The sequence below is a fragment of the Dendropsophus ebraccatus genome, chromosome 8, assembly GCF_027789765.1.
Source record: "Dendropsophus ebraccatus isolate aDenEbr1 chromosome 8, aDenEbr1.pat, whole genome shotgun sequence".
Taxonomy (NCBI): Eukaryota; Metazoa; Chordata; class Amphibia; order Anura; family Hylidae; genus Dendropsophus; species Dendropsophus ebraccatus.
Genome location: NC_091461.1, coordinates 65193108 through 65209100, shown reverse-complemented (window position 1 = coordinate 65209100; position 15993 = coordinate 65193108). Strand labels below are relative to the sequence as shown.

Sequence of the window (15993 nt, the reverse complement as noted above, 5' to 3'; positions counted from 1 at the left end):
GTCAGCAGAATAGACCCCCCCCCAAAATGACCGCATTTAGAAAAGTACACCCCTCAAAGAATTCATCTTGGGGTGTGGTGACCATTTTGACCCCACAGGTATTAGAGGAAAGTGTTTAAAAGTAGAGAGTAAAAAAGAAAAACTCGAAATTTTCCAATAATATGTTTGTTTAGTTTGAAATTTCTCAATTTCACGAGGAATAGGAGAAAAAATGTACCCAAAAATTTATAACGCAGGTTCTCCTGAGTAGAACGGTACCCCATATGTGGGCATAAACCACTCTATGGGCACACAGCAGGGCTCAGAAGGGAAGGAGCGCCAATTAGCATTTTCAGTGCAGATTTTGCTGAAGAAGTTTCTGAGCGCCAGGTGCGTTTGCAGAGCCCCTGTAGTGCCAGCGGAGTAAAATCCCGCCATAAGTCACCTCATTTTGGAAAGTACACCCCTCAAAGAATTCATCTTGGGGTGTGGTGACCATTTTGACCCCACAGGTATTAGAGGAAAGTATTCAAAATAAGACAGTAAAATTGAAAAACTAGAATTTTTCCAATAATATGTCCTTTTAGTTTGAAATTTCTCAATTTCACTAGGAACAGGGGAGTAGCTGCATGCCCATATCTGTAACGCAGGTTCTCCTGAGTAGAATGGTACCCCATATGTAGGCATAAACCACTGTATGGGCACCCAGCCGGGCTCAGAAGGGAAGGAGCGCCAATTAGCATTTTCAGTGCAGATTTTTCCGAAGAAGTTTCTGAGCGCCAGGTGCGTTTGCAGCGCCCCTGTAGTGTCAGCAGAATAGAACCCCCCCCCAAAATGACCCCATTTAGGAAAGTATACCCCTCAAAGAATTCATCTTGGGGTGTGGTGACCATTTTGACCCCACAGGTATTAGAGGAAAGTATTTAAAAGTAGAGAGTAAAAAAGAAAAACTCGAAATTTTCCAATAATATGTTTGTTTAGTTTGAAATTTCTCAATTTCACGAGGAATAGGAGAAAAAATGTACCCAAAAATTTATAACGCAGGTTCTCCTGAGTAGAACGGTACCCCATATGTGGGCATAAACCACTCTATGGGCACACAGCAGGGCTCAGAAGGGAAGGAGCGCCAATTAGCATTTTCAGTGCAGATTTTGCTGAAGAAGTTTCTGAGTGCCAGGTGCTTTTGCAGAGCCCCTGTAGTGCCAGCGGAGTAAATTCCCGCCATAAGTCACCTCATTTTGGAAAGTACACCCCTCAAAGAATTCATCTTGGGGTGTGGTGACCATTTTGACCTCACAGGTATTAGAGGAAAGTATTCAAAAGTAGACAGTAAAAATGAAAAACTCGAATTTTTCCAATAATATGTTCCTTTAGTTGGAAATTTCTAAATTTCACGAGGAACAGGAGAGAAAATGTACCCCAAAATCTGTAACGCAGGTTCTCCTGAGTAGAACTGTACCTCATATGTGGGCATAAACCCCTGTATGGGCACACAGCGGGGCTCAGAAGGAAGGGAGCACCAATTTGCTGGAGCAAAACCGCAGCTAGAAACAGTTATTAGAATAGCGCAGTTACTAAAATACAATAGATTACAGGCAACCTGGGGCGGTTAGGGGCAACGTGCGGTGGTTACGGGCAACGTGCGGTTGTTACAGGCAACGTGCGGTGGTTACGTGCAATCTGGCGTGATTACGGGCAACGTGCGGTGGTTACGGGCAACGTGCGGTGGTTAAGGGCAACGTGCGGTGGTTACGTGTAATCTGGCGTGATTACGGGCAACCTGGGGTGGTTACGGGTAATCTGTTGTGATTACATGCAACCTGGGGCATTAAGGGGCAATGTGCACCAAATTGGTCTCTGTCACTTTAAATTTTCAGAGCTGGCTGCTTCTGGCGCGCATGCGCACATCAGAAGCAGTCAGGACGTCGAGAAGGACGGACCTCGGTGGATCCGGTGACTATATAGATTTGATGGCCGCCCGGGGAGGGAGCGGGTTAGCGATCGGGGCACTAGGGGGGCTGATCTGGGGTCTGATTATTACATTTTCATCTCCCCCCACCGTGGTTTCACGGTGGGGGGAGATGAAAGCTGTCGGCGGCGCCGGTACCGGAGATTGTCGTTATAACGTTGATATCTGCGATCTCCGGTACCGGCGGCAGGGGAAGGGGGGGCGGGGGACACAGTGACAGTGGCGGCGGGAGGAGGCAACGTGCTGCAGCCTCCTCCCGCTGCCCGATCGGCGGCAAACATGACATCTCCCCCATAGACGCTGCGGTCGCATCGACCGCGGCGTTTATGGGGTTAACTGCTCGGGGGGAGCGCGGCTCCCCTCCGGGCAGAGGCAGCGGGAGGATGTGGTGTGATACTGCCTCCTCCCACTGCCCGATCACACTTACCGACAGCGGGGGGAGGCAGGAAAAATATGACGTTTGGGGAACGTCATGTTGCATTAACTACCTACTTTACATGACGTTCCCCAAACGTCATTTTGCGGCAAGGGGTTAATATTGCCCTTAGTAAATCAGGTGGGATTTTCACATGACAAAACTAAAACCCCACCTATCCACCACACTAGGCTAGAATGCAAAACACATAAAAAAAGACAGTTTGGTAAATAATTATGTTGGTTAAGATGGGTTTTAAAGGGACAATACCACTGGTTTTAAAGCTCACATGACAGGTGTGTCAGTTTTTAGAAATTTCTATGGCACACAATGTTAGTAAATATATTGAAACAAGAGAATGACTAGTAAAAACTGAATTTGAAAACTAAAAAACTCAATTTGATGATGGAAACATATCATTATTTGAAAAGTAACGTATTTAATAAAGTTGTTAATCTGAAATGTAACGACTTCATGACTAAGCCCAAAATGTAAAAGAATAAATAAAATAAAAATCACCAATCATGGTACCTTTTTGGTTTTGTCGCTTATGTCATTCACTGTGTGGGGAAAAAATTGTTATATTTTAATACATTGGACAATTACACACACTAAGATATATACTTTTGTTTATTTAACAATTTTTTGCATGTTTTAATTGCATAATAGGAAAGTGGGCTTTGGCATATGTAAAAAGAATGTGTCAGGACTGGCAAATACGGACAGGACAAGAGACAGTGGGCCCTATCACTGAATCCACCCACTGACCCTGCCTGCTTGCCTCAATTGACCCTAGGCGGTCGCGGACAACCTCGAAGAGGATCCCTACGCTACGTAAGTGAAACACTGAACAAGACGGACAAACACGACACAATAAGAGTAGTGAACAAGCCGGGTCAAACCACACGAGTACCGCAGTACAGAATCAGCAATACTAAGGATAGTCACAAGTCAGGTGGCGGTCAGAATAACAAGTTGGTCAGGCAGGAGGAATTAGGACGGGGTTCGCAGGAGTAGACACAGGGGGAGCTGGGACCAGGGATTAACCTAATAGCCAGCGATCTCACACTGGCTTGACGTTAACTTTATACTGGACCAGGAGTCCAGACCAAAGGCTGATTGGTCCGGGCTCCTGAGTCCAGCCACATTGCAGCTGGTGCATTGCAGGCTGAGTGGCCGGGCGACCTGTCACTCAGCCTGAGTGCAATGCAACTCAGCTGCATGCCGGCCGAACGGCTAACTGTCACGTGAGGCCATGGCATCCCTGGTTGCTAGGGACGCCGTCGGGTCTCTGTGACGTCATTCGGCTCTGGCGGGCGGAGCGACGGCACGCTCCCGAGCTGGCCGCCGGAGCCGAGCTGGAGACAGACGCCGCTGGACCGAGGTGAGGTAAGTTCCTGACATTACCCCCCCTCTTGTGAGGGACCTCAGGACCCTTATCCACTGGACCAGGCTTAGACGGGTTCAGAGCATGGTAACGTCGGATTAACTGAAGAGCATGTATGTCCCTAACCGCCACCCATGTACGCTCTCCTGGTCCGAAGCCCTTCCAGTGGACCAGGTACTGCAACGGGTCCTGTACCCAACGAGAGTTCAGGATTCTCTCAACCTCATACTCCAACTCTCCTTGAATGACCAGTGGAGCAGGGGGAGGCGACGGGGACACCGGCGGTACATATTTTTTCAACAGGGCCTTATGAAATACGGAATGAATCCTTAGGGACGTCGGTAGTTTAAGTCTGAAAGTCACAGGGTTAATGACCTCCACAATGGTATATGGCCCAATGTATTTGGGCACCAGCTTCCCAGATTGTACTCTTAATTTCATATTCCTCGTAGAGAGCCAGACCTTATCGCCTACTAAATAGTGATGGCCAGATATGCGTCTTTTGTTAGCGTGTTTTTGGTAAGACTCTTGTGCTTTAACCAAGCTCTGATGAGCTTTGGCCCAAACTGTGCACAGTTTAGAAAAATAGCCTCAGCAGAGGGATTAACCAATTCGGCAGAGTGAACGGACGAGTACCTGGGATTAAAACCATAATTAACCAAAAATGGCGACCTCTTAAGAGAACGTCATGATTGTTAATAGCAAATTCAGCTAGAGGAATGAAATCTCGCCATCTGTCCTGAGTGTCAGCCACGAAACACCTCAGGAACGACTGGTTGATCCTCTCAGTCTGCCAATTTGTCTGAGGGTGGAAGGCAGATTAGAAGGACAAGGAGGTCCCCAATTTACCACAAAACTTCCTCCAGAATCTAGCCACAAACTGGACACCTCGATCAGAAACAATGTTTTCCGGGACACCATGTAAGCGCAGGTTATGACTGATAAACAGCGTGGCCAGTAGACGAGCACTAGGAAGTTTACGCATTGGGATGAGGTGACACATTTTTGAAAATCGATCTACCACCACCCAAATGACAGTCTTACCCCTAGACACAGGCAAGTCGTTAATTAAATCCATAGATAGGTGCGGTCAAGGCCTTGTAGGAACCGGCAGAGGATGTAACAGTCCCTCCGGTAGTCTACAGGGAACCTTGGACCTGGCACAGACCTCACATGCACCAACAAACGCTTTGACATCCCGACCCCAGGTTGGCCACCAGAAATGACGCAAGAGCAGATATTTGGTACCTGCTATGCCTGGATGTCCTGCCAAGACGAAACTATGGATTTTTTCCAAAACTCGGAGGCGAAGGGTCTGCGGCACAAACAGGAGGGACTCAGGAGTGTTATGGGGGGCAAAATTCTGAGACTCCGAGACTACGGTCACCAGATCCGGTTGGTAGCCTTGATATTACGAGAGCCAGGCCGATACGTGATCTCAAAGTCGAACCTCGTAAAAAACAATGCCCATCTGGCCTGCCGTGGAGAAAGATGTTTGGCTGTATCAAGATAAACCAGGTTTTTATGGTCAGTTAACACAGTAACTTTATGTTTGGCACTTTTCAAAAAATGCCTCCACTCATCAAACGCCATGTTAATGGCCAGTAGTTCTCTATTCCCAATATCATAATTGCTTTCTGCTTGGGAGAACTTCCTCGAGAAGTAAGCAATTGGCCGAAGATAGGTAAGAGTGTCTGATCCCTGGGACAAGACTGCTCCCACCCCCTCCTCGGACGCATCTACTTCAACAATAAATGAGCGTTCAAAGTCTGGCTGAGCCAGAACCGGAGCCTCTGAAAAACAGTGGCGAAGTGTGTCGAATGCCTTAATGGCCTCTGTGGACCAGTGAACCAGATCCGCTCCCTTTCTGGTGAAATCCGTGAAAGGTTTGGCTATGACTGAGAACCCCTTAATGAATTTTCAATAATAATTCGCGAAACCCAAAAACCTTTGTAAGGCCTTCAGGTTGTTAGGTTGTTCCCACTTTTCAATGGCTGCTACTTTAAGTGGATCCAATCCAAATGAATTGGGAATAATGTTATAGCCCAGGAACGAAACCTCTTGGATGCTAAATTGGCATTTCGACAACTTGGCACATAGGTTGTTTTGTCTGAGAAGCTCCATTACAGTACGAACATGCATCACGTAAGAGGACCAATCTGAGGAGAAAATCAAAATATCATCAAGATAAACCACCAGAAAGCGTCCAAGATGCTCACGGAAGATGTCATTGACAAAGTTTTGAAAGACCGCCGGGGCATTGCATAACCCAAAGGGCATCACAAGGTACTCGAAGTGGCCCTCTCGGGTATTGAAGACAGTCTTCCACTCGTCACCTTCTCTGATTTTGATTAAATTATAAGCGCCCGCAAATCAACCTTGGAGAACCATTTAGCACCTACGATTTGATTAAAAAGATCAGGAATTAACGGCAGTGGGTGTTGATTTTTAACAGTAACCTTGTTAAGTTCCCGGTAGTCAATACAGGGCCGGAGACCCCTGAGGAGAAGAGGATGGACATATGTGGCCCTTGCCCAAGCTGTCCTTTATATACTCTTGCATAGCTTATCTCTCAGGGCAGGATAAATTAAAAATTCAACCTCGAGGGTATTTGGCATCGGGAACTAACTCAATAGCACAGTCATATGGTCTATGGGGCGGCAACCCGTCTACCTCCTTTTCGTCAAACACATCAAGATAATCGGATAAGAATTCCGGAATCTCCCCCTCCTCAGGAGAGCAATCCGCAAGAGAGACAGCTATACAGTGAGAAGCGCACCCCGGCCCCCACCGCACAAGTTCCCTGCTGGACCAATCAAAGACTGTCCCTCAAATGTCGGTCGACCCTGATGGCTAACGTCATGCTCTCCTCGAGTGTGTCAGGGGTCGGGTAAGCCACCAGCATGTCCTTAAGTTGGTCACTCAACCCCGCACAGAACTGGAATCTGAGGGCTGAGTCATTCCAAGTGGAGAGGCCGCTCCACTGCCTAAACTCAGAACAACACTCCTCTACAGGTCGTCTGCCCTGCCTCAACCCAGTCAACTGCCGCTCAGCATTGGCGGCACTGTCCAGGTCATCATATAATAACCCCAGAGCCACAAAAAACGGATCTACGCTAGTAAACTCTGGTGCGGAGGGTGGTAAGGAAAAAGCCCATTCTTGTGGCGGCCCTTGGAGAAGGGACATTATAATGCCCCCCCTCTGAGTATCGTCTCCTGAGGAGCGAGGGCGCAACCTAAAGAACAATTTGTACCCTTCCCTGAAAGCACGGAACTTTCTCCTGTCCCCCGAGAACTTGTCTGGGAGCTGAACGGGTGGTTCAGGAGGTACTGGGGAGGTCACAGTGAGTTGTCGGGGTGCCGTCTCCTGATCCTGGACTCTTACAGCGAGCTCTTGAACCATGGTGTTGAGCCGCTGCATTTGGTCCACGATATTAGCCATGGCGGTCCGGTTGTCCATGGGGCAAGTGACAGTATTAGGGCTGGCTATCCTGTCAGGACTGGCAAATATGGACAGGACAAGAGACAGTGGGCCCTATCACTGAATCCACCCACTGACCCTGCCTGCTTGCCTCAATCGACCCTAGGCGGTCACGGACAGCCACGAAGAGAATCCCTACGCTATGTAAGTGAAACACTGAACAAGATGGACAAACACGACACAATAAGAGTAGTGAACAAGCCGGGTCAAACCACATGAGCAACGCAGTACAGAATCAGCAATACTAAGGATAGTCACAAGTCAGGTGGAGGTCAGAATAACAAGTCGGTCAGGCAGGGGGAATTAGGACGGGGTTCGCAGGAGTAGACACAGGGGGAGCTGGGACCAGGGATTAACCTAATATCCAGCGATCTCACACTGGCTTGACGTTTACTTTATACTGGACCAGGAGTCCGGACCAAAGGCTGATTGGTCCGGGCTCCTGAGTCCAGCCACATTGTAGCTGGTGCACTGCAGGCTGAGTGGCCGAGTGACCTGTCACTCAGCCTGAGTGCAATGCAACTCAGCTGCATGCCGGCCGTCCAGCTAACTGTCACGTGAGGCCATGGCGTCCCTGGTTGCTAGGGATGCCGTCGGATCTCTGTGACGTCATTCGGCTCCGGCGGGTGGAGTGACGGCACGCTCCCGAGCCGGCCACCGGAGCCGAGCTGGACACAGAGGCCGCTGGACCGAGGCAAGGTAAGTTCCTGACAGAATGTTTTTATTTTTGTACACTTTTTAACCCCTTAAGGACAGAGCCCAAAATGACCTTAAGGACCGGAGCAAATTTTTAGGAATATGACCTGTGTCACTTTATCCATTAATAACTTCGCGATGCTTTTACCTATCCAGCTGATTCTGAGACTGTTTTTTCGTGACATATTGTAGTTTATATTTCTGGAAAAATTTAGTCGATACTTATAGCCTATCTTTATGAAAAACCCCAAAATAACGTGAAAAATTGGGAAAAAATTGCATTTTTCTAACTTTGAAATGTTGTGCTTATACTGAAAATGGTTATGCCACATAAATTATATATGAAATAGCATTAGCAATATGTCTACTTTATGTTGGCGGCATTTATTAAACTTTCTTTCAATTGTTTAAGACAATAGAAAGCTTCAAAATTTAGCAGCATTTTTTCAAATTTTCATAAGAATTTCAAAATCTGATTTTTCAAGGGACCAAATCATGTTTGAAGTGTATTTGAGGGGGCTGTATATTATTAAGCCCCACATAGCACCCCATTTCAGAAACTGCACCCCCCAAACTGTTCAAAATCAATTCCAGAAAGTTTTTTAACCCTTTAGGTGAGTTACAGATATAAAAGCTAAAAGTGTGAGAAAATTGAAAATTTCTATTTTCTTTGTAGAAATTATATTGTGATCCAATATGTCTCATAATAGAAAACCTATTTCCAGAGAAATGCACCCCAATTTTTATTGCCCCGCTTCTGCAGTTTATAGCAATATACGATATGTGGCCCTAATGCGCTATTTGACGCAACCACAAGCCTCAGATATAAGGGAGTGCCTAGTGAATTTTGAAGCCTCCTTACATTTGGCCAATTTTCAAAGTACCACTTCTGGTTGGCAGAGGCTCTGGGGGCCAAAACCTAACAAACACCCCTAAAGGGATACCATTTAGGAAACTACACCCCTTATGGAATGTAACAAGGGGTATAGTGAGCACATGGACCCCACTGGTGACAGACACAATGTGCCGTGAAATTGAAAAAAAAAAATTTTTTTACACTAAAACTTGGTCTAGCCTTTCCCCCGAGTACAAAAATACCCCACATGGGGACATAATGTATCATGCGGGCGCAGGACAGGCCTCCAAAAGGAAGGAGCACCATTTGGCTTTTGGAAGCTGAATTTGGCCAGAATGGAGGACAGAGGCCATTTCAGGTTTACAGAGCCATCGTACTGTCATAACAGTGGAAACACCCCACAAGTAACCCCATTATGGAAACTACACCCCTCAAGGAATGTAACAAGGGGTATAGTGGGCATATGGACCCCACTGGTGACAGACACAGATGTGGAACAATGTGCCGTGAAAATGAAAAAATTTATTTTTTTACACTAAAACGTTGGTGTAATTTGAAATTTTTCATGTTCACAAGGGGTTAAAAGAAAAAATAAACCACTTATTATGTACAGCAATTTCCCCCGATTACAGGAATACCCCACATGTGGACACATAGTGCAAAGCCGGCGCATGGAAAGCCTCCAAAGGGAAGGAGCGCAATTTGGATTTTGAAAGCTGGATTTGACCAGAATGGAGGATGAAGGCCATGTCGGGTTCGCAGAGCCCCCGTGCTGCCAAAACATTGTAAACACCCCACAAGTGACCCCATTATGGAAACTTACACCCCTTAAGGAATCTAACAAGGGGTATAGTGCGCATATGGACCCCACTGGTGACAGGCACAATATGCCGTGAAATTGAAAAATTTTATTTTTTTACACTAAATCTTGGTCTAGCCTTAAATATTTCAGGTTGACAAGGGGTTAAAAGGAAAAAAAACTCATAAAACTTGTAGAGAAATTTCCCCCGAGTATAAAAATACCCCACATGAGGACACAAAGTGCAAAGCCGGCGCACGGAAAGCCTCCAAAGGGAAGGAGCACAGTTTGTATTTTGGGAGCTGCATTTGGCCAGAATGGAGGACGGAGGCCATGTCGGGTTTGCAGAGCCCTCATGCTGCCAAAACATTGTAACCCCCACACAAGTGACCCCATTATGGAAACTTACACCCCTTAAAGAATGTAAAAAGAAGTATATTGGGCATATGGACCCCACTGGTGACAGACACAAATGTGGAACAATGTGCCATGAAAATGAAAAATTAAATTTTTTACACTAAAACGTTGGCGTAACTTAGAATTTTTCCATGTTCACAAGGGGTTAAAAGAAAAAATAAACCACTAATCATGTAGAGCAATTTCCTCCGATTATAGGAATACCCCACATGTGGACACAAAGTGCAAAGCCAGCGCACGGAAAGCCTCCAAATGGAAGGAGCGCAATTTGGATTTTGGAAGCTGGGATCCAGTGTCAGTACATCCCTATGAGAATACACACCAGGTATGCACCGGGCGCCGGGCTCACTGCACGCTGCTCCTATCATCTCCTTCTCAGCTTGCCGATTCCGGCAAGCAGAGAAGGAGATGATGGGCGTAGTAGTAAAGATAGCCCATGAATGGCCGGCTGGTGGTTACCGGCCAATCACGGGCGATCTGGGGGCCGGATCCATGGGCAGGTGATGCCCGGGCACTGTTGTGATTGGTGCTGTCTCTGACAGCACCAATTACAGCTTAGTGCCGGGTCCAGTCCCGGAAACCGGGGAAATTGCTGTGATTGGCTGATGAGAAGTCATCGGCCAATCACAGCGATCGTCGTCACGGGGGCAGGGAAACTGCCCCCTACGTGACAAAGGAAGATGGCTGCTGTAAGAATCAGCAGCCATCTTTACAGGAGCACAGCGCGATTTACCGGTACGTCATGGGTCCTTAAGTGACAGTGATCCATGACGTACCGGTACATCATGGGTCCTTAAGAGGTTAAAGCTCCAGGAATGATCCAGGAACATTTACTGCTGTTTGAGCTTTGCACAGGTGTATTAACGATCCAGCCCATGTTCATTATACACACAGGTGGGGAATAGGAAGCAATCCTGGAGCATGCCTAATGATGAGGAGGGTGGGGAGGAAGAACAGAGAGGGTGTGCCTAATGCATATACAAATGTAAGCCCCGGCCGTTAGACACAGCGCTGCCAGATTAAAAGTTGTTTTTATGACAATAACTGCATCCCCTGCCGAATGGACCCCAGGACAGATCCTGGATTAAAAGCAACTATCTTAAGGTACAAGTGCTTGGGGGGGGGGGGGGTCAGATTGTGGGTACAGAGTCGGTTTAAGTCGCCCACGGGGACTATTACATGCAATAATTGGATTGCATATACTGTTCAATGCTATGCCATTCCATAGCATTGAGCAGTGTTATCGGCGCTCTTCACATAAAGCCTGCCTGTGGCAGACTCTATTGGAAGAGCACCGATTGGATTGCATGAAGATAAGTAGAGCAGGGAAAATGAACACACTGCTGAGGGCCCAATCAATAAGTTATAAGAGCTACTCCTGTCACTTAGACTTATGCGCCATGATTGTGGTGTTTAAGGGGTTAATCACAAGCTGCCACCTAATGGCATACTGGTATGGCATGGGTTATCTGGTCACAGGCGTCCATTCCTTACTCTTACGACATAAGTTGTCTAGAGGTTTAAAATGGATATGCTAGGACTGATGAAATAGAAATGAATATAATTAGACATGAACAAACTCTTTAAATTTCTATCCTTAGTTTGCAGTATTTATTTATTGTACCAACTATAGCTAACATAAACCTCTATGTTCGCACTATGTTTTGCACACATTTAGAGTACATATTAAAAGAGGCTTCTGAGTCTTAATATAGTGAACATGCCTGTAAGGTATATAAAGCTGTAAGACAAAATAAGAGTCCCTTTTGGCACATATTTTAATTTATTTTATTGAAAGTTATGGTCAACTAAATTTTTAAATAGATTCCACACATAAAATGCACACATACATTCGCTTTACAATTATTCTCAAAGCAAAGAGCTGAAAATTTTGACGCCATACGTTCAACATAAATGCCAGAAGCCTTTCCAGGCACATACTGTATGCTGAAAACTAACAATAACAAAATAAAATATCACTTGCATACTGCATTATAAATTGGATCACATTTTTGAAAGGAGAGGATCATCATTTGTCTCTTTAGAGGCTTACTAAAAAGAAAACGAACTTTATTTTTGCTGAGCTTGAATGTTGGGCTCAAGTCTCCAAAAAAGCTAAGTTGCAATTGTGGATGTTGAATAGTTTACAATGCAGCAATACAGATTAGTTCAGTGGCTTTCGTACTCTGTTTCATGCAAGTTCTTCTTTCAGTTATGTTGGAAAAACAGACAGCTCCATCCATGGTCTGGTCATGAGTTGGAAAGATGGCTCTGTATAGGGTTACTGGAGGACATAGTGAAGTAAGACTCTGACTTTCATATTGAATTTTACAGTCCATTCATCATCTGTGGAAATTGAAAAGTGTTGTTACAATCACATTTTCGGACTGATTTCATTCCAGGAGAGACCACTATTTGTCATAAAATGAATGTTTATTTGAATATACAATTCACAGCATGAAGCTTTACATCCATCAATATTGCAGAGCAGCACATTGTCATCTTTTCATATAAATGATGGTTAACAGAAGCCAGCAAGCAAAAGTAAAACACGAAAAAATAAATTAAGAAATACACAGAGCAGCTGTATATACACGTGTAAAAGGCATGGAAAGAATTGCATGCATGGATAGGAATTGCATCCATAGGATGACAGAATGTTATACAATACCTTTTTGTCGTAAGGGTCCTATGAGAATAATCAGGTCCCATTTGTTCAGCTGCTAGGACTTAAAGAGAATTTCCAGGCAAAAGTTTTTGATGACCTTTCCTCAAGACAGGTCATCTATATCAGATCAGTGGGGTGCCAACATCCAGCACCCTGTCAATCAGCCTGTGCTGCCATACACAGCAAAACAGGAAGAGGACAGCTCTGTCTATAGTGTAGAGGCCAAGATGGGTTACTGTAACTTAGTTTCTTTTGCAGTGAATGAGATCTAAGCTGCAGTAACAAAGAACAGCCACTATACAATGTATGGGATTTTCTTCCTACTGCTCTGTTTGACTGTGTATGGCAGTGCCGCAACTCTCTCACTCCACTATTGTGATATTGCTCGACCATCCTGAAGATAGGTCATCAATAATTCATTGATATGTTGGATTCTGAAGTAAAGAAGCCCATTCTGACCACCCTTTTTAAATTACCATTTTCACATAAAGTATCTAAGTTAAAGTGTCTGAACCAGACAAAACATATTAACTGTAGATACAAGCTTAAAAATTAACTTTATTTTACTCTCCTCTCCTAGCCAAGTACAGTGCAGGGCAGCTATCTTGTCCTTTTTGGCCTTCTAAAGTATGACAAATCTATTATCCATCCTTAACCACTTTCTGCATCAGCACGTAATGGTATGTCCTAATGCGGGTGGGGGTGTTCAGAGAGGGACCGCGCGGCTACCCTGCTCTGAACAGCTGTGATCCCTCTTGCTATCGCCATGCCTGCTAATTATACTTTTAAATGCAGCTGTCAAAACTGACAGCTGCATTTAAATGTATTATGTCCCCCTTTCCCTGGTGTCTAGTGGGGAGATCTCCCAGTAGAAGATCCCTTCTCCATACCGGCCGGGGCTCAGCGTTGGACTGACACTGATCTCAGCTTGGCAATCCATGTAACTGGCAGCAGACCAGAGTAATATATCAATTACCTTATCGATTGTTGCTGTATTAAAGATCAATTAATCAATCATAAACATGGTTTTCCCACTTACCATCCTTACTAAGTCTGTCTCCGTTTGAATTTCCCGCTGTTTGCAGGTCCCTGAAACTCCAGTTGGTGGCTTCATTTTTTCTTCGCTTCCTGGTTTGGGCTTTCCCATGATGCACTTTGTCTCCTGTGATGTCTAACTGACTTTGTAAAACTGTTAGATGGCTTACAGCTTCCTCAGCCAATCAGAGCTGAGCAACCTGAGTCATCTGACAAAGGGAGGCTGGCTTAATAGGGCTTAGACCCGCCTCACTCTTGATAATGTCATTGTCACAAAATGGCTTCCACAGAGCAGCCTGGGGTGAACAGTCATAAGGTTAGACTGAGTTTACTTCACTTCCTGGTGGGGGATTGAGGGTGGAAAAGGGGGGGGGAATAGGTGATTGAAGCATATTACAAAGATAAATAACTTTGTAATGTGCTTCAATTACTGGGAAAAAGCTTTTTGCTGGAGAACCCCTTTAAGTATACTTCAGTGATCCCTATGGAAGATCACTGCAGTAATACTGAAAGTCCCCCAGGGAGACTAAAAGTTAAAGTATGAAGTAAAAAAAAAGTGTTTTTATTAATAAAAAATCCCCTCTCCTAATAAAAGTTTAAATCACCCCCTTTTCCCATTTAATAAATAAAATAAATAAACAAACATATTTGGTATTGTCACGTGCGTAATCGCCCGAACTATTAAATTACCCCATTCCTGATCTCACACGGTAAATGGCGTAAGTGCAAAAATTTGGATATCTTGTCACATCAAATCCAGAAAAATTGTAATAAAAAGTGATAAAAATTACCATATAAGCAAGCAACATACCGATACAAAGAACAGAATATGGCGCAAAAATGACACCTTAAACAGCCCCAAGGACCAAAGGATAAAAGTGTTAAGTATGGGAATAGTGCAATTTTAAAAACATTTAGTTTTTTTTAAAAAGGTTTTAATTTTTTTTAAAGTGGTCAGATAAAATAAAAGTTATATAAATTACATATTGTTGTAATTGCACTGACTTGAGGAACATATATAACATGTCAGTTTTACTATAGAATTAATGGCATAAACACAAAACTTTTTTTTTCAATATCACTGCATTAATATTTTTTTCTGGTTTTGTAGCATACTATATGGAAAATTTAGGTCTACTATTGCAAAGTACAATTAGTGGCGCAAATAATAAGGGCTCATGTGTGTCTGTAGGTGAAAAAGTGCAAGCGCTTTGGCCTTTACAACACAATGCTAAAATGAAAATTAGCCCGGTCCTGAAGGGGTTAAATCTCCTGACTTTCCAAGTAATGCCAATCAGATGACTTTGCTTGTCCAATCCTAGTCTGTACAGCAAAGCTGAATGATGTCCTACAAAAACAAGGAAGTTTCAGCCTGCTGCATGTGTTTCACTTACTAGTGTAAAAAATTTAGATTAAAGAAAAATAATACGAATGCCACATAAAAAATACATAATTAAAAAAAATGTAAACCTGATCTAAAATTGACATAGATCAATAGTACAAGTAGATATAAGAAACTTTATAATATATCTTATAAGATAAAATGCATTCTTCTTTTGTTATCAAGCAGTTTTATTCCTCCTGCTAAAAAGTCCCCCAGTTCCTCTACTTGCTGGGACTGGTGTATACGGTGTATAATTTGCTGAACATTAAGTATACAGGAACAGGGACATCAGTCCCAGCTCCTTTTATGTCCTTTCTAAAGCACCCTATGCCAGTAGTGTAGGGCACCATGAAGAGTATATACAGGGCCAGGGAGTCCTGTCAAATGGTAAAGCCCCTGATTCTGTACCCTTTTCAGTGCCACTGATTCAGTGCCACTCAATGTACAGAGACTCTTGCCTTTTAAAAGGAGTACTGTTCCTTTACCTTTGCAGATTGACTGATGAATCTGAACAAAATCCAGTGGTCTTTTCAGCAAATCCTCTTAAAAAGAATTTCAGGAAGTTTGCTTATTTCTAAACAGAAGCAATAGCAAAAAAAAAAAGTATTTAATAGTGATGAGCAAGCATGCTCGTCCGAGTTTGGTACTCGTTCGAGTATTAGGGTACTTGATGGTACTAGTTACTCGGACGAGCATATGCTGCACTATTCGAAAGATTAGAGTTCAATAAAACAGCTAAACAATTGTTTAGCTGTTTTAATAAAGTTTCTGCTCCCTGGGAAAGCAGGGAAGCAGTATTAGGCTATGTTCAGACAATGTAAAAGAACGGCCGTTGTTGCCATCGGCAACAACAGACGTACTTTATGCGCCTGTGAACACCGTCCTATCTGCTATGGGATCCCGGCCG

General features: G+C 44.4%; 1 long non-coding RNA gene across 1 annotated transcript; it reads right to left on the bottom strand.

Annotated features, from left to right (window-relative positions):
* Window positions 1–11763: 11763 nt before the first annotated feature.
* LOC138798626 (uncharacterized) lies at window positions 11764–13835 on the bottom strand. The gene is made up of 2 exons (XR_011364116.1): window positions 13707–13835; window positions 11764–12345 (listed from the first exon to the last, which is right to left on the bottom strand). It is a non-coding gene; the product is annotated as an uncharacterized lncRNA (long non-coding RNA).
* Window positions 13836–15993: the final 2158 nt, after the last annotated feature.